This window comes from Sceloporus occidentalis, unplaced genomic scaffold, assembly GCF_023333645.1.
Source record: "Sceloporus occidentalis isolate IW3139 unplaced genomic scaffold, rSceOcc1.0.p SCAF_5, whole genome shotgun sequence".
NCBI classification, from domain to species: Eukaryota; Metazoa; Chordata; class Lepidosauria; order Squamata; family Phrynosomatidae; genus Sceloporus; species Sceloporus occidentalis.
In genome coordinates this window covers 146,449,628-146,469,774 of record NW_028316985.1, presented here as the reverse complement: position 1 = coordinate 146,469,774, position 20,147 = coordinate 146,449,628, and positions in this window count along the sequence as shown.

Genomic DNA, 20,147 nt, shown 5'->3' with positions numbered 1-20,147 from the left:
CTAGAGAAGACATTAGCCACAGATGCAAGTGAAACGTCAGGAATAAACTCTTCTAGAACATGGCCACATAGCCCAAAAAACCCACAAAAAACTATGGATGCCAGCCATGAAACCCTTCGACTTCACAAAGGATAAAGATTCTTAGGGATACACACACACCCACACTCCAGACCAACAAATATGGCCAGACCAACAAAAACAACACAAATACAGAGCAACAAATGTGCATCAGTTAAGAACACAACACCACACATAGAAATTCTTAGGGCTATATATGCTAAAGTCCCACTATATCCCTAAGAATTTCCATGTGAGATGTTGTGTTCTAAACTGATGCATATTTGTTGCTCTGTTATTTTTTCCTGCCTTGATCCATGGGCAGAAGTGGATGAGAAATAAATATCACACACACACACTATTTCTCACCTGCTTCTCCCCATGGATAGAGGCAGGGAACAACAACAGACCAACAAATATGCATCAGTTAAGAACACAATATCACTTAAAACATACATCAGTTTAAAAGAAGAAACAACACACATATGGATAAAAACTTGAAGACATATGCATTTTTATACTGAAGAAGGAGCAAGCTTATTTTCTGCTGCTCCACGGATTAGTATATAGAGCAATGAATTCAAATGACAGGAAAAGAGATTCCACCAAAACATTAGGAAGAACAGTCTCTACCTTTTTTTGTTTTGCTTTGAACAGAGGCTGGATGGCCATCTATTGGGAGTGCTTTGACAGTGTATTCCTGTATGGCAGGGGGTTGGACTGGATGGCCCTTGTGGTTTCTTCCAACTCTATGATTCCTCTATGGGAAGGAACAAGACTTAGCTGAGAATTAGTTTTTTGTGGAGTTTCAGGCTATGTGGCTGTATTCTGGAAGAGTTTATTCCTAACGTTTTGCCAGCATCTGTGGCTGGCATCTTCCTTATCTGAAGTTGCCAGCCACAGATGCTGGTGAAACATCAGGAATAAACTCTTCCAGAACATGGCCACATAGCCCAAAACCCCCACCAAAAACTATGGATTCTAGCTGTGAAAACCTTAAACTTCAAATTAGTTTATTATTTTCTGATGCTCACTCATCCCAATGCTCACCCATCAAAATAAATTGCTGTCAAGGGTACAATAAACCAAGTGTCATTGCCACAATGTGCAGGACATGGGAGGCCATGATAAGATGGTTTACTTTGGGAAATATTAGGATTAGTTGAAGAGTACTTGGAAGAGATGTACACAGATGGGCTTCCATGCTGGGCAAAATAGCAGCAGCTGGCAGGGTTAATTCCTTTGTGACATCAATTTGAAACGTTACTTCTTTGGACTATAATGTCCAGAATCTTCCAGCCAGGATGGTCCATGGGTGTGCTACTGAAAGCTGCTGTCCGGCTTTTTTAAACTCAGCATCAGTAGCCAACAGACTTAGTAGGCAAGTACCAGTGGTCCAATGGAGATAACCATTCTGATGCAATATTGGAAAGCAACACCCCTTCCTTGTCTGCCCCCAACATTTCCCAAAACATTTTGAGATGCTCTGAGATGCCCAATCTGCCCATGGTGGTTAGATATCTTAGTTACGTCCAGTTTGAATTACTGTTATGAACTCTGCTGGCTTTTAAGGCTTTGAAGAGTGTTTAGAAACTTTTGCCAGTCCAAAGACCTGCACCCAGGCTTGTGAGTGGGGTAAGTTATAAAGACCATAAAACACCCCTGTTGAAACAGTTCCACTAACTGCCAGCTAGTTTCCAGGCACAATTCAAAGTGCTGGTTATGTTTTATAAAGCCCCATATGGCTTTGGACCAGGCAATTTGGCAGATTGTACCTTCTTGCATGAGCAGCCCCGGACTCTGAGATCATTAGGAGATTCCCCTTTCTTAGTCCTAACACTAACAAAAGTGTGCTGGTGGGGACAAGAGAATAAATAAGGATTGTATCTATTTCCTCTATTTGACAGAACTTGGAGAAAATAGGGAAACTAATGGTAGCTTTCAGATAAATAAGAATCTATTTTGTGTAGCCGATTTTCTGTACTGATACTTTTAATCCTTTAACTGTTCTTGCAAGTGTTTTGGCTCCTGCAGACACCAAAGAAGTGGCTTTCCCATACTGAGATTGTGTATTGCTTTCTACCTAAGGGGCTATCCAGACAGCCCATAAGGATTAGCTTGCAGCCACCCCTATTACAGCCAGATTGGGACTGCGGCAACTGCACACCACGGCCCCAATCTGGCCTTTGCAGGGTGCAAAAAGAAGTGGCGCGTGGCATCACGCCACTCTGAGGGTGGAGTCAGGGCATGTCATGTGGATGTGATGCCTTGACTCAGCATCTAAGCTGGCCTTTAAGGCCAGTCTGCACAGGGCCTAAGGCCCGGTACAGACAGGCACGTTGCGGTGATATTGGGGCTCGATAGGACTGGTTGTCCAGATGCATTCAGCCCTAATGATGTCACAGGTGCATGCGCCATAGCTGCACAGATGCCTCTCAGCAGAAGTGGCATCATAAGGCTGCATTACAGCCCTTTTGACACTGCAAAAAAAGGAGCTGCCTAGAGTGGCTCCTTTTTGAGTGCGCATCTGTACAGCAGCGTGTAGATGCTGCTGTGCAGCAAAGAGGAGTGGCATTTTGCCGCCTGTGTGTACTGAGCCAGTGTTTCTCCTTGCTGTTCTCTACTTCCCAAGCCAAACTGAAGTTACAGGGCTGAAGGTGTGGCCCTGTGTTAAGGACTAGCTGAAAGAATATTATTCTGCCACTATAACCAGCAATCTGAAGTGATGGGGAGTACAAGCTAGTAACATGTGGGTTAGACAATTCAACTATTAGGTGGATTAGTAATTGGTTGACTGGCTGAATCCAAAGGGTGCTCAGTAATGGCTCCTCTTCATCCTGGAGAGATGTGACCAAGCGCTGCTCTGGACCCCACAACAAACTCCAACTCCCAGTATTTCATAGCCTTGAGCCAGGCCAGTTAAAGCGGTGCCAAACTGGGTTATTCCTCTAGTGTGGATGCAGCCTCAGGTTACTTCAGTTGTTGCAAATTGAGCTCTAAGTTTGCACTCAATTAACTCTGCCAGGGAGGGGAGGCAGAAGAATTTTGCCCTTCTGAAGAGGCTCAGGCAAAATCAAACGGCTGCAGCTTTTCCTAGCTTATGGTTCTTTCCCCTTAATAATGTTTACTATCTTGGCCACATTCTGATATTGCTTGGCCACACATGTCCCAACTTCCATCTGTGAAATGTTGGATGGTATGCTATGAAAACTGTTTCAGCCTCTCCTAACTTGTTCTTCCTCATTTATAACTTTTGCCATCGGTCACACTCTGATATTGTCTGGTCACGGACAGCCCTGTTTTCATCTCCAAAATGTGGGTGGGATATGCATCTGGTAGGGTACTGTTTAATGCTGGATGAAATAGGCCTTTGCTCTAATGCAGCACAGTCCTTCTTATGTTCTTAACTTGGAGAAGCCACAAAAATTCTCAAGGAGAAGTAAGGACTCACAACCTCCTTCATACTGAAATCTGAAACTCATCTTTAATTATTCAGCATTGTTGTTGTTAGCTGCCATCAAACAGACTTTGACTTATGCCAACCCTACAAATGAAAGACCTTTAAGTCAACTCTATCTTCAACAACTCTGCTCAGGTCATGCAGACTCAGAATCATGGCTTACTTGATCAAATCTACCCATCTGTAATGTGGTCTTCCTCTGTTTCTACTGCCTTCTACTGGACCAAGCATTATTGTCTTTTCTAGTGAATCTTGTCTTCTCATGATATGTCTAAAGTGTGACAGTTTCGCTTTAGTCATCTTGACTTCTAGGGAGAGTTCAGGCTTGATTTGCTTTTGGATCCATTTATTTGTCTTTTTAACAGTATCTGTAGAACTCTTCTCCAGCACCACATTTCAAATTAGTTTATTTTCTTGTCTGAACCTGCATAGTGAAGAATATTTTTATTTGTAGCCATGACCATACTGAAACAGTTTCTTGTTGAATGTGAAAGGCCATAACACAGCTGATCGACCTATCTTCTAAAGCATATTTGTAAAACCTTTTCCTTCCAGCATTCTTTCAGAATTTGCTAGGTAAAGAAATTCAGCTTTATGGTTTAATTAACCTTTGGCTATTAAACAGGCTCTATATGAGGTTTTCCTTATGTGTGAAAAACAAACCCAATCACTAAGAGGTCAAATTGCAGACCATTCTTTGGTCAGAAAAAAGCAAGGGAGATGAATTATTCAGGTTAATGTGAAATTACTGCTGCTTTGCCTTCACTGAGGTCATAAATAGGTTTAGGCTGTAAAACCAGAATGAACATGGAAAATCTTCAGTACACTAGTATACTTTCAGCCTGTATTCAAGGTGCTGGTTATGACATTTAAAGCCTTATGGTATGGGACCTTGCTACTTATAGGATCACCTCCCTCCCTCTAAATATGTCTGCCCATGGTTTGATATCTGCTCCACAACCCATGAGTCAGGGCAATATGCTGTCGGAGGCCATGGGGAAGGGCTTATGATGCTGTTATGGATTGCCCTTTCTTTGAAGTCCAATGAGCAACTACATTGCTGTCATTTCAGCCACAAATGGAAATATGGTTGTTTACAAAAGCCTCTGGGGTCTAACTGCATTTTCACAGATCCACACATATGCATGGTTTTAAATTGTTTTAATCTGTCTTTTTTTAACTTCTTAAGTAGTTTAATATGCTTTAGCTTTCTCATTTTTTAACACTGCTTATATCGTTTTAAATCGGTTGTGTGTTTTTTATGCCTTGAGATTGTTGAACAGAGGGCAGGATATAAATATTAATAAACAAACAAATATATTTAACTAACATGGAAGTTGCTGGAGTTTAGTACTCCACCTCTCCTCACATGCCATGTAAGATTCAATCCACTAAATAAGCAGCATGTTATGCAAAATAATCTTGTGTCTACAATGCACCATGAGAATTAAGCAGAATTAGAAGTGAGTTGGGGAAATATTTGAAGATGTATGCTAACAGCCTAAGGGATGATACTGCGAAAGCACATCCACATGACCCATGGTGAAGGCTTACATATGCAAACACTGAAGAATACAACCCTTGAAAAAATATATTAAGGTCATGTGCAGGAACCACCTACAGCAAGGGACTTTAAAAGCATAATGTATTCAGTGAGAAGATTTAAGGACATGCTTAAGCCTTCCATAGAAATCAATAAGGCTTAATATATAATTAATTTTGATTTGGCAATATTGTGTCCCATATTAAGAGGCTTGAAGCCAAAGATGGAAAAGATGGTACCTCCCCCCCCCCCCCTCTCGCTGAAGCATATGAAAATACACAGTAATGTTCTAAATGATGAAACTCTATCCAAGTAATCCCTGAACAGTGGCATGATTAGTAAAATCAAACACAAGGTACTCTGGGTGGGTTATAAGATCTTTTTAACTATCATCCTCTAAACCAGTGTTTCCCAAATGTTGGTCCTCCAGTTGTTTTGGACTCCAGCTCCCAGAAGTCCTAGCAAGTTTGGCCAATTATCAGGAATTCTGGGAGGTGAAGTCCAAAACACCTGGAGGATCAAAGTGTGGAAATCACTGCTCTAAACTGTATGTCCTGGACAAACTCTACAAATGTTAATGGGTCTTCAGTGAGACTACTTGAGCATAAGTAACTAAACATAAAAGGCTGGATTCCATGAGAGAATTTTGAACTTCGTTGCCAATCTGCAGCTCTCCATCGGCAGAAATACTGAAACACAGCTAAATAAAAACTGGATTCCGGAAGCTCTTGCACTTCAAATCAAGCATTCTGCTACCCTGTATTGCTAGGACTGGAAAACTTTCCTCTTCAAGTTTTTAAAAAAAGAAATTCCCATCAATCTAGTCATTGTTACACAATGTATGTTAATGTATGATAATTCAATAGGATAATCACAAATAAGAACTTGTGCCTTTTCACCCAGAAATGAGCATTGGACCACATCTAATTCTCACATCAAGGAGACTGTCATCTATGCAAGGACACTGAGTAACATCTTGCCCAAAGTTTTTGGACACAGAGAGCTACCTCTAACACACATCATACCTGTAAGATTTTGGCTACTCATAACTTATGAAACAGCATTACTGTTTATACAAATCTTTGTCAATACTGCAGCTTCAGTTGTTCTTGAATAAAAGAGACTGTACTGTACTCAGTGTTCCCATTGTTGCCAGAAACTTTATTCCCTAGATTTGGGGTTTGTCTGATTTTAGCTCTTTTCTTTAATTAAGACATCTTTCTGTGCTTATGGAGATACTGCTGCATGCTTTGTTCCTAGTGAAAGGATTACATTATTAAATCATTTTGCTCTCCACTCTTCAAAATTACAAAAACAAATGAAGTTATATCATTTGAATTATAAAATGATAATTTCTGCAGTTCAATCCCAATCAGGAGTACAACAGTTTAGGCTTATAATAATCATGTTCAAACATATTCAGATTATAATTACTTTTCTTCTGGTAATGATAGCTCATCTGATTGGATGATTGCCTATTTGACTTTGATAAGTCTCAGAGGTCAAAGTAGAGATAATTACAGACATCTGTTCTCTATCAAAAATAAAAGCTTGGAAAATAATATTTAAAGTGACATCTGCAAATAGGTGACAGGGAAGAAAACATGTTGCACATTTTAAAATCAAGCACAAAAAAGTAGGAATTTTTAGAATTGTATTGAGCACTATGTCATCTTTAAAAAAAAATACAATGCTTTGGTATGGTGTAACTTTCCCTTACCTGGTACAGTCCAAATATGTCAAGGTAGAATGCCAACATCGCCCACCACTAGCATGGCCACAATTATTGTACTACAGCACCAAGATTGGAAAACCTTGAATACTAGCTATAACCTGGAAACACTCAAATTCAAATCTCTATTGCATGGTAAAGCTTGGTGACTTTGAGAAAGTCATCATCTTTCATCTTAACTGACTACAAAGGACTGTCATACAGAAATACTAGCAAAAATGTATACTCCCATTTAGCATAACTGATGTGTCAAGGAGAGGGCAACCACATAACCAGCGTGTCCAGAGGAGGATGACCAAAATGGTGAAGGGTCTGGAAACTAACTCCTATGAGGAGAGACTTAGGGAGCTGGGTATGTTCAGCCTGGAAAAGAGAAGGTTTGAAGAGTGTCATACTGAGGATCAAACAAGCTTGTTTTCTGCTACTCCAGAAAACAGGACCCAGAGCAATCAGATTCAAACTACAGGAAAAGAGATTCCAATTTTTTTGAGGCAATTGTGGTTCCCACTGGCAGCACCGCTTTAAACTCACCTATCAATCATCTGATGTAAGCCCAGCTTGGAAATTGGGAGGGGGGATTGGAGGCTGAGAGAGTGTGTTCTGAGGCTGAGAGAGTGTGAGGCGGAGATAGTGTGACAAGGAGGATGGCAATGGAGCAAGGCAAGGCGGAGGGGTAGCGGAGAAGAGGAAGAGGAGGAGACGGAGCCAAGGCTGGGAAGGGAGCTTGGAGCCAGGGAAAGGACATCGCCAGGCTGGGAAGGGAGACGAGGAGGAGGAGGGTGACAGAAATGGAGGGCACCAGGACCCAGAGAGGCTTTTGAGAAGGAGGACAGGGCATGTTTTTTTTTTCTTTCTTTACTTTTTTTTGTAAATACAATTAAGCGCTTAAGGACAGAGTGGTTTAACACTTTTGCAAGTAGTTGCAAAACCATTCTGTCACTTCATTGCTTAGTTTTATTTTTTTTTAAAGGGAACCAAACATCACACCAATAATGACAAGAAAGCATGGGGGGGTATAACATCTCCAAAAAATGGGGACGGATGGTAAGCACCCCTCTGCCATTAGTCCCTCCCCTCCAGAATGCTGTGATTCCTATCTTTCGTTCCGACTTGCTCGACAAGCTTTGGAATCACATTTTAGCTAGTGTCTGGAAAAACTGGTTTTTTGCTTTTGCCTCACTTCATCATGACACTCAATCACATTGCGACAGGAACCAGTTTTCAAATGGGAATGAGGGTCATTTAATTCACTCAGCAATCCAATTCTTTTTATAGTGGGAACGGGGCCATAGATTCCAATCATATATAGAGTATTGTCAGATGTCCAAGTGGGGTTAAGGAAAGGAAGAGACACTGAGGACCACATCAGAAATAAACAATGGATAATGGACCAGGCCAAAGAATCCCAGGAAAAAAATCTGCATGTGCTTTATAGACGAAAGCAAGGCCTTTAAGCTACAGAATGCCCTTAAAGAAATGGAAATGCCACTACATTTGCTAGTGCTGATGAGGAATCTATACTTAGAACAAGAGGCTACTGTTAAGAACAGAATACAGAGAAACAGAATGGTTCCCAAATAGCGAAGAGGTCAGGCAGGATGCATTTTATCACCCTATCTGTTCAACTTGTATGCAAAAAATATAATACGTAGACACAGGAGGTGGCATGAAGATCAGAGGAAGGATCACCAACAATCTAAGATGTGCAGATGTCATCATACTACTAGTGGAATGCATGGCAGACTTGGAACAATCATTAAAGAAAGTCAAAGAAGAAAGCACAGAAGCAAGCCTAATGTTAAACATAAAGAAAACAAAAATAATGACCATGGAAGATATGCATAAATTCAACCTGAATAACGAGAAAATCAAAATAGTTAAAGACAGCAATAGCAAATACATAGCAAGTACATTTCTATACTGTTTATTAGTGAATTGCAGTCCCTAAACCAGTGGTCCCCAAACTGTGCTCTTTAAGGGATTTTGGACTTCAGCTGCCAGAAGCCCAGATTGGCCAACATGGCTGAGGCTTCTGGGAGCTGAATTCCAAAATCTCTTAAAGGGCACAGCTGCGCAGCAAAAAAGAAGCTGCTTAGCGCGGCTTCTTTTTTGTGGCATTGTAAGGGCTGTGATGCAGCCCTATGACGCCGCTTGCTGTAAAAGACGTGTGGGCACTCAGACACCCACACATCATAGACATGCCCCCCGTGTGGGCAGTGCTGCATAATAATGATGCTGCCTACACATAGTAGGGCTCGGGAGCATGTGTCTGGTGCGCGCTCCTGAGCCCTACTGTCGTTGCCAGGATGTTGCTTCCTGGTGCTGTGAACCAGGCCAGGAAGAGGTTTCATATTGTTAGTGCCGAATAAAAAGTTTCCTGAAGTGTTGAGCTGCTCTTGTTTTTTATAGTGTTGGCATCTATTTGTGATCTTTCAATGTTATTTCTGCCTGTAGCACCAGATTTTCTGTTAAAGAAGTAATGTCTTGGAACACATCTTTATTAAATGAGATATATCTGCAGTTGATTTTGCTTACAGTGATAATGTAAGGAAAGTCGAGGCTCCCACCTCCTGCCTTTTGTTATTAGTCCTACACCTTCACGAGAGAGGTTAATAGCTTCCCTGTGAAGCTCTCTGGGTACAGTACAATCTAAATGCTCTTTCTATACAGATCAGTTTAGCCTTTTCTTTATGTTGTTATTGCCCAAGTTACTATTATGTTTATAACATTTAATTTTCAGAATCAAGAGCAAGAAACTAAAGATTGACATGCATTAAACAAATATTTTTTCCCAGTTAATTATAAGAAACACCCACTAGCAGGTGTCATTCCATCACCACTACCACTACTAAGATACACGCTTCCAAATTGCCACATTTTGCATACTGCTCATGTTCAAGAACTCAGGAATTCTTTACTCAGCTATGTGGAAGAGAAGTAAATATACTTGCATGCTTTGAACTAATTAAATGCTGAATAATAAATATACAAATATGTAACCTGAGCATGTCATGGGCATGATTCCGCTAGACTTAATAGGTGTATTTTTCTGTGACTTGATTATTATGAAAAGAACCTGACATGAGGCACATCAAAACTGTATAATAAGTAATGCCAACTAGGCTAAGAAAAAGGTATATATCATAACTGCAGTCTTATCAGGTAATTATTATGCAGCAAACACAATTTTTCTTTTGGTTATAATGAATGGTTTAAAGGTATGCATCATTTTTATATATATATAAATAATACTACATTTAGATGTTGTCTTGTGTGACAAGAAGTGCCCATTGTGATTTGTGCTGCAATATCAATGTAATGTCTATTTTAATAAGGCTAATAAACATTAATCTCCTTCAGGCACAATAAACTAAGACATATTGAATCCAATGAAAAAGTTACTGACTGATTCTGTCTCTGAGTTAAGCCTGCAACTTGAGATGGGATGTGTGATGGATCTCTGTGTCCCTCTCCTGCTTCTGCCTCAGCTGGATGGGACCCCTTGAGACCAACTTAAACGAATTAAGGTGCCACCACCTATTGAATTTACCACCACTACCTTTCCTAGTAACTCAGTAGGAAATTACTTTTGGGTTACTTTCCATCTCTAATGCTGCAGAGACTTTCCTACTTTCACCTAACAGATGAAACCGAGCAAGTGAGGGGTGTGAGAGAGGGAATACTTCCATGCAAATAGTTTTATTCTAAGTAAGGAAATTCTATAGCAGAAGGATATCTCTTACATGAAGAGCCATCTTGACCTTCAGACACAGATGGAAAGTATAAATTACACAATACATCATTTCAGCCAAATCAAGAAAAGAATCAAAATATCCTAATGTGATTAACTGGTACATTGTCCTAATCTTACTCATAGATCAGATGCAATTTGTAGTCCTTGATATTCATGGGATTATCTGGGAGCCTGGATTCCATGGTCCTGCTCTGCTGGCTTCCTCCCATGGAGTCTCTGCTTCAGATGGTCCTTTAAAAAAACCTCCTCATGGAGCTTCTCAAGCCTTTTAAAAACCTCTGCGCAAAAGCATCTTGAAGGTTTGCGCTTCTGCTTAACTGCCCATCCCATTGGACAACTGCTATCTCACCACCTGTAATGCTGATGCTCATTAAAATGTAATTGTATCTCACCCCACATTTAACCCTTTGTGATCTGGGAAGAAAGCTCTGATAAATAGAAGGACTCCCATTTATCACAGAATAGCTGCTAAATTTGCACCTATCTTGAGATAGGATAGCTTCTCTGTGTTGGCAGAACACAGCACTACTGTTCATGGGCAGGGGGAGGAAGAGATATGCAAGTATAGCAATATTGTTGCATTAGCAAGAGGTCTTTTTTGTAGAACCTTTAGGCCAGCAGAGTGCCAGCAGTGTAAAGGTCATAAAGTGGCTAGAGCTGGGTTGTGGCAAGGGAAAAGCAGAACTTAGGAGAAAAAATTATAGGATTTTTTATCTATGATCTTCAGAGGTGTGCTGTTATGGTTACTAGAGGACTAGTCTCAGCAGAATATTCTTTTTGGAATGAATTGAGAGTGAAATACAGTGGACCCTTGTTATACCCTGGAGTTTGGTTCCAAGATCCCCTGTGGATAACAAAATCCATGTATGCTCAAGTCTCATTAAATATAATGACATAGCAAAATGGTGTCCCCTATAAAAAATGGAAAATCAAGGCTTGATATTTGAAATTCATACTTCTTTGGAACATTTTCAAACCATAGATGCTTGAATGCATGTATAAGAAGGGCCGACTGTATGACTTTTCCACAGAAGTATCCCTCTCTACCACTAACCTCCACAGCAGCACACTACTCAAGTAATAAACCAGCTCATAGACTATAAAATTCTAGGATCTTTCACATGAGGCCACACTGCTTTGGGTTCGTGTCACCCACCAAAAAGACCATCTTCATGACTTCCTCAGGATATGTAAGCAAACAATTAGTTTTAGTGTTTCAAAAGGAGTAAATTGACTAAGGTTAGTCCAAAATCTGTCTAGTTGTAACCTTCCTTTCTTTTTGCATCCTTTTTTTAGCACTGGAAAGTCCATTAACTAGAAAAACATGGAAATAGTTGCACAGGGCCTTCTAATTGTTAGCAGGAGGAACCTTCCATCTGAAAACAATCAAACAGAAAAGCTGATTTTATAATTTTCTGGCATGTAACAAGTTATGGCATTGAAGTCTAAATTTCTTCTTTTCTGGTGAATTTTCCCATTTTCTTTTCTAGGAATATGCAGTAGAAATTTATTACAAAATTGGACTAACCACACCATTAAATAGGGAGTAATCATTGCATCATTCCTGAATGTCAAGACAATAGCTATGTTATCTCTCTCTCTTTTTTTAATATATAAGGAGGAATATTCTGTTTTATGAACAGATGATATCAGCACTACCAGCATTGAAGTGATGAGGATTTATTATTTCTATGTTGATTCCTAATCGCGTAACAAGATCAGACAAGAAAAAGACCATGAATAAGTTACTAACATAAATATTTAAGTTTAGATTTACATTTCTTTTGCACCATCTATTCCTATGCAGCTAATTAAGAAAGGAAGGCACAGTGCTCAATAACCTGATATTAACCTTACTAATATTAATCTTACTTATAAGACACCAATGAATTTTGTGTCAATTATCTTCCAAAGGGAAGCCACATGCCCAAAATAATAGAAACCATTTGATACTAGCAAGAAACATTAATTAGACATTGTAGATAAGAGATACAGATTAACAGTGCATACTTTGTAGTTCTACAAGCATACAGGTTAACCAAAGGCAGATATAATCTCAGCATGTGCTGTAGTGCATTGAGTGTTGGACTACGACCCTGGAGACCAGAGTCTGAATCCCTGCACAGCCATGGGAAACATGGGCAAGTCACTCTCTCTCAGCCTCAGAGGAAGACAAAGGCAAACCCCTTCTGAACAAATCTTGCCAAGAAAACTCTATGAAGTTTATCGCATGGGCCCTAAAATGCACCCATTGCGTTACAAAACGTGTGCGCGTGCGGACGTACATGGAACGGGATGGGGCTAAGAACCCATTTTTACTGTATGAGGGAATGTCACCGCTGCCGCCAGGTGTTCCAATCACGTCCTCCCTCCGTTCCAGAAGGCGCGATTTCTGAGAACTGTTCTAAAGCGTTCTCAGAAATCGTGCCCTCTGGAACGGAGGAAGGATGTGATTGGAACGCCTGGCAGCAGTGGCAGCATTCCCTCATGCAGTAAAATGGGGTTCTTAGCCCATTTTAGAACAGTTCTCAGAAATCGCGCCTTCTGGAACGGAGGGAGGACGCGATTGGAACACCTGGCGGCAGCGGCGACATTCCTTCATGCAGTAAAATGGGGTTCTTAGCCCCATCCCGTTCCGTGCACGCACCCGTTGTGTAACACAACGGATCTGTTTAAGGGCCCGTGCGATAAACTCTAACGATTTGCCTTAGGGTTGCCATAGCTGGGAACAACTTGAAGGCACACAACAACAACCACTACAACTACAACAGCAACAATTATTGAAATACTTTAGCCAGATGCACATCATAGATTATACTTGTTCTGACTCTGCAGAATGAAGCACATAAAATATGTACAATAGGTACTGTATTCAGGATGGTCATTAAAATGATCATTCTTCATTTCCCTACTTTTCCTAACTAACTTCTGTTAATCACCTTGAGCCTCTTTAAAAAAACAACAACCAGGTTTAAATATTCGTAAGTTATACAATATTAAAGCTTTTACTGAATGATCTGAACTACACAAGTTCTGAAATACATAAAATGCATTTTGTCATGATAGCAGCTTCAACATTAACTTCTTTGAACAATAACTATTAATGGAAAAATGCATCTGTTTTGAAATGGCACTAAAAATTACATCAAAATGGAAACTTCAACACAAATAACAACAATTGTGGAACATTTTTGTTCTTATTTTAAACTTGTAATGTCTTCCTGAGGTGGTAGGGAGGAGAGGTCTCTCTACCAAACTATAGATAATAGTGAATTTCCCAGGAAACAAAACAAATAATTTTTTTTAGATTTTAAAATATTTTCCTTCTATTAATTAAATACCATATATAAGGCCTATTTCTAAACCAATGTCTTTTTATTTTTAATGATATTGCAGTATTATGGTAGGACTGGGCACAGCTGACTAGAAGGGCTAATGGGTTCACTACCAGCATGGTGTAGTATTGAACATTGAATTATGACTCTGGAGATCAGGGTTCGGGTCCCTGCTTCGTCACGGAAGACCACTGGGTAACATTGGTCAAGGCACACACAGAAAACCCTGTGAGTAAGTCAGATACACCTGGAAGGCACCTAACAACAACAAAAAATTAAGTACTTACTATTTTACTCAGTATTTACTATTACTACCACTTTTTACTGATTCCTATCAAAATATTAATATCGTCAACTGAAGCTGATTTCAGCTTCTTTGAACTTGCAAATTACCTTGTTGAAAGACACTAATCAGCTTCACTACAATAAAATAATCCTACTGCACACAGAATCATGCCATTCTGTATCACTGTTAATCACATTTTTTGAAAATACTTTCAAATAATATAACAATATTATGGAATACAAATGTACATTATTACATTATTATATTCTTCAGTATTACTATTCCAACCGCTACAAGTTTAGACTGCTCTCTTCCAGAGGTAACTAAAAAAAAACCCCAATACATTACAAGTACAACTTAATTACAATTGTCTAGATTTTCCCTCACTTTCTAGAAAGCGGTAACCATTTTATTTCATTATGCCACCTGGCTGCTGAAACATATTCACAGACTGATGGATTAATTAATTAATTTATATTCCACCGTTCTCCCAAAATTGGGACTCAGAGGCTTGCAATTAAAAAAAAACAATACAGCTAAAAGCAACCAAAAATATGAACAATAAAATGGGATTAAATGATAAATATTAAAATGGTGCAAAACTACACTTAAAAATAAAATTACCAGCTTGGTAGATGAAGGGAATGCTGTGGATATAGTATATCTTGATTTCAGTAAGGCCTTTGACAAGGTTTCCCATGACATACTTGCAAACAAGCTTGTAAAATGTGGGCTAGACAAAGGAACTGTTACATGGATCTGTAATTGGTTGACCGGCCGAACCCAAAGGGTGCTCAACAATGGCTCCTTTTCATCCTGGAGAGAAGTGACCAGTGGGGTCCCACAGGGCTCTGTCCTGGGCCCAGTGCTATTCAACATCTTTATCAATGACCTGGATGACAGAATTGGGAGCATACTTATCAAATTTGCAGATGACACCAAATTAGGAGGAATAGCTAATACCCCAGAGGACAGGATCAAGATTCAAAATGACCTGAATAGACTAGAAAGCTGGGCCAAAGCTAACAAAATGAAATTCAACACAGAGAAATGTAAGGTATTGCACTTAGGGCGGAAAAATAAAATGCACAGATATAGGATGGGTGACACCTCGCTGAATGAAACTACGTGTGAAAGGGATCTAGGAGTCCAAGTAGACCACAAGTTGAACATGAGTGAACAGTGTGATGCGGCAGCTAAAAAGGCCAATGCTATTTTAGGCTGCATCAATAGAAGTATAGTGTCTAGATCAAGAGAAGTAATAGTGCCACTGTATTCTGCTCTGGTCAGGCCCCACCTAGAATATTGTGTCCAGTTCTGGGCACCACAATTCAGAAAGGACATTGAGAAACTGGAGCGTGTCCAAAGGAGGGCGACAAAAATGGTGAAGGGTCTGGAAACCATGCCCTATGAGGAACGACTTAGGGAGCTGGGGATGTTTAGCCTGGAGAAAAGAAGGTTAAGAGGTGATATGATAGCCCTGTTTAAATATTTGAAAGGATGTCATATTGAAGAGGGAGCAAGCTTGTTCTCTGCTGCTCCAGAGAACAGGACCCGGAACAATGGATGCAAGCTACAGGAAAAGAGATTCCACCTGAACATTAGGAGGAACTTCCTGACAGTAAGGGCTGTTCGACAGTGGAATGCACTCCCTCGGAGGGTGATAGAGTCTCCTTCCTTGGAGGTCTTTAAACAGAGGCTGGATGGCCATCTGTCAGGGATGCTTTGAATTGGATTTCCTGCATGGCAGGGGGTTGGACTGGATGGCCCTAGTGGTCTCTTCCAACTCTATGATTCTATGATTCTATGATTCTATGATATACAATACCATTAAAAGATAATGGTGGGGAGCCCTGGTGGCGCAGTGGTTAAATAATAATAATAATAATAATAATAATTATTATTATTATTATTTTATTTATATTCCCTGCCTCTCCCTGCGGATCGAAGTGGGATTACAATAATAAAAACAACAATTACAAGATTAAAACTACAATGTCATACACTCAGTAAAACAATATACCATTACCAATACAATGTATTGACTAAATCAGTGATGGCAAACCTATGGCATGTGTGCCAGAGGTGGCACTCAGAGCCCTCTCTGTGGGCACATGTGCCGTCGCCCCAGCACAGAGTTTGCCAGAGTTTGTTACTAGAAAGCCAGAGGGATATGGCACTTTGCAATAAATAAGTGGGTTTGGAGTTGCAGTTTGGGCACTTGGCTTCTAAAAGGTTCACCATCACTGGACTAAATCGTCATTTAAAATGCATAGCATTACAAATAGAGGTGGAGGTAAATGCTGGTATTGCAGCCACAACGTTGTAAATGTGATCCTAGAGGAGGGCTCCAAGGTCCATTCAGCCTTCCATCCTTTTGTAGGTTCATAAAATGATTATCCAGCCTATTGGGGGAAATTGGCTTACACATTATAAACCACTTAAGGAGTGCTAGCTCACTGATTAGAAATATACTTGCTATTGCTAAAAGATAAGAAAGCAATTAAAACAGATGAGTTTACAACATTTCCAGTACAGTAACCTTAGCAAATTAACTCAAAACTTACCATTTTAACAGCCTGCTGGAATAAAAATGTCTTTGCCTATTGACAGAAGGAAAGCAGGGACTGGACCATTCTGGGAAAGGTACTCCAAAGTGTAAAGCCACTGAGAAAGCCCTCTGTCATGTTTCTACCAACTTTGGTTGTGACAGTGATGGGACTGAAAGATGACCATCTTTCTCATGATCTGAGGGACCAGGAAAGCTGATATAGGAAAATACAATCTGTGGCTCTAGGGCATATAGGGCTTTATAGATGTTAATTCTTACATGATTCTCTTTAATTCATGTGTTCAAAGCAAAACAAAATATGGCCAACCCTCCATTTTCATAGATGTGGCAAACAGAGGGGGACAAAATGGGGTGTGCTCCCATGGCGCATACCTGTAGGTGCCCCTAGGCGCATGTCACTTTTCAAGCCAATGGGGCATGAATATTGGCGATTTTTCATGGGGGAGGGGTTGGAACAGATCCCCACGAAAACAGAGGGGTGACTGTATATTGGTTAGGATCCAAAGGGCCCATCCTTTGCACACACAAAGGCTTTTAAACACACTTTCCTTCTTACAGGGTGAGATTTTCTCTTACAGAAGGTGACTGTCTTTCTTACTTTATAAAGGATAGTCTTCTGTTTGAAGGGTTATCAGAGGATAGTGTTTAGCTATAGGAGGAGCGAAATCAGGGCATTGCCCCTCCAAATAAGAATTAAGTTACCCCCCCATGAAATTTTCCTTCAGTCCAAAACTTCTAACATTGCAGAGAGTAAGGCCTGTTACAAACCGGCACTTGGGACGTCCACAGGATGTCCCATTTTAAAAAAGGGGCGTCTCTTCTAGATGCCCCTGGGTCTAATACGGACTCTGTCCGTACAATATGGCGCCAGCCGTTCCACACGGCCGGCGCCATCTTTACATATCGGACGCTGTGCGTCCGAACGTGTCGCGGCACTAATGACGTTGCGAGTGCGCCAGCGGCACCTCGCAACGTCATTAGGGCGCAGCAGAAAGAAGCTCCATTTTGGAGCTTCTTTTTTGCTCCGTAAGGGAGCCGCACGGTGTGGTTGCGACGGCTCCCTTACGGAGCAAACGGCAGTGGCGGCAGACCGCTTCAAAGCGGCGGTCTATAACCCGCTCCAGAAACTGAAAAATATCCACACTTAGAACTCTTACATTTTCTCTCTTCACATTCCCTTGATAAATCTGTCTGCCTTGTTTCTTCAGATGCCTAAACTCTTTTTCTGAATGCTCAACTGATTTTTTTTTTTAAATTGAGGTGTCAGTCACCACACTGATGGGTTCTGTTGATCATAGTGAGAAGTGGGAACAGTTGACAGATGCAATTGTTTTAATGTGAGGCATTCATATTCCATTTCTGGTGGATTCTAGTTCAACTTAAAGCCATGTCCAAACCTGTTGCTATTATTTATTATGGTGTTCTGAGAGACCTACTTTGATGGGTAGCAGTTAGAGAGGGAAGAGAAGATACAGCTTTCAATCCTTGTTCACCCATGGAGGTCATATGGTGATCATAAACTAATCCTTCTCAGTTTCACTTAGATCACACTGCTGTTAAGAGGAAAAAGGATGAGGAGAGGAAGGGTCAACACTGTTAGCTCTTTGAGGGAAAAGATGTCATATTTACTATCAAACTGAAACCTTTAATTTGTACCCATCATTCCTAGCTTGTTAGTGTTTCCCCAAAATGTCAATCTCATTTTGTAATAATTGACACATCACTTATAATAATAAATAATAATTTGTTTTATTTTTTATTTTATTTATATACCGCTATTCCATATTAAACAGATAATGGATGCAACTGATATGCTTCCTCAGCACAAATAAAATCTGGTAGTGGAGAATTTCTTTTTAAAAATAATTAAAATTGTTAGTCTTAAATGTATCAATGCAGTTCAAATGTATTAAATCAAATTAAAGTAACATGTTGTTGTTGTTGTTAACTGCCCTCAGGTCAACCATGACTCATGGCAACCCCAGTTGCGCCCCTACCCCTGGTGTCACCGTGTGTGTATGTGTGGGGGGTGTCAGGGATGTGGAGGCACCCAAAAGGGCATGCTCGGTCCACTCTTTCACCACCATGGTGAGGAAGCCTCTGCTGCTGTGGTGAAGGTGGGAGGGGCACAGTGGGAGAAGAGCTCAACCAGATAGCCCCCTCTTCTAGGGTGTCATTCAGTACAGGCCACATCCCCACATCCCCTAGTGATGTCATTGGGCGACCATATGAATCAGACATCTCCAAGAACTCCTACCCTTCACTGCAATGCTTAGTCCCTGCAGATTCAGGCCCATGATCTCCTTCATTGAGTTAATCAATTTGGAGTGCAATCTGCCACTCTTTCTTCTACCTTTCCTAGCATTATTGTTTTTTCCAGTGAGTCGTGCCTTCTCATGATATGGCCAAAGTACAACAGCCTCAGTTTAGTCATCTTGGCTTCCAGGGAGAGTTCATGCTTCATTTGTTCAAGGGCCCATATGTTTGTCTTTTGGGCCATCTACAGTATCCTCAGTACTTTTCTCCAGCACCACATCTCAAATGTGTTTATTTTCTTCCTCTCCACTACTACTTCTTTTTAGCCCATTGACCATGCCTTCCACCACTCTGCCAATCTGCCTGTGACTTTTTAAAATAAACCAGGAAGGGTAAGGGTTGAATATACAGTGGGCCCTCCCCTTATGTGGGGATCTGTTCTGGATCCCTCCAGGTAAGGGGAAATCAGCGTATGCTGAAGCCCCATGGGAAGTAATGGGGCTCGTGCCTGTGGCGTGTAGCTGTGTGGGTGTGCACCATGGGGGCGCACCCCATTACTACTTCTGGGATGTACAAGGGGCTTTTCCAGCGCAGCTTTCAGTGTATGTGCCTCATGACTTGAGTCTTCATATTTCCCAGCTTTCTGTGGACTCTGTCTTCAAAACAGATAGCCGTAAGACTCTGCTATCCCCTTCTATTTTTCTATATCAGTTAGCTCTGTATGCTAGTTGATTGAATGGGTTATCTTCATATACACGTATGGAGCACCCGTGTAAAACACGGGCGCACTGTATATGGGATAGCCCTCACCCCTCCAAGAATTTTGGATCCATTCTAGGGCTTACAAATTGAAAACGATTAGCTTGGCTTTGTGAGAGGGGGTAACATACGCAGGAACTAAGCACCAGCTATACTGGGAATAACTGATAGAGACTCCAGGCATGGGGAACTACATTCACTTTTATTATAAGAAATATGAAAGAGCACACATACACATGAAGATAACCCGTTCAATCAACTAGCATACAGAGCTAACTGAGATAGAAAAATGGAAGGGGATAGCAGAGTCTTAGGGCTGGCTGGGGTAATAGCTATCTGTCTTGAAGACAGAGTCCACAGAAAGCTGGGAAGTATGAAGACTTAAGTCACGAG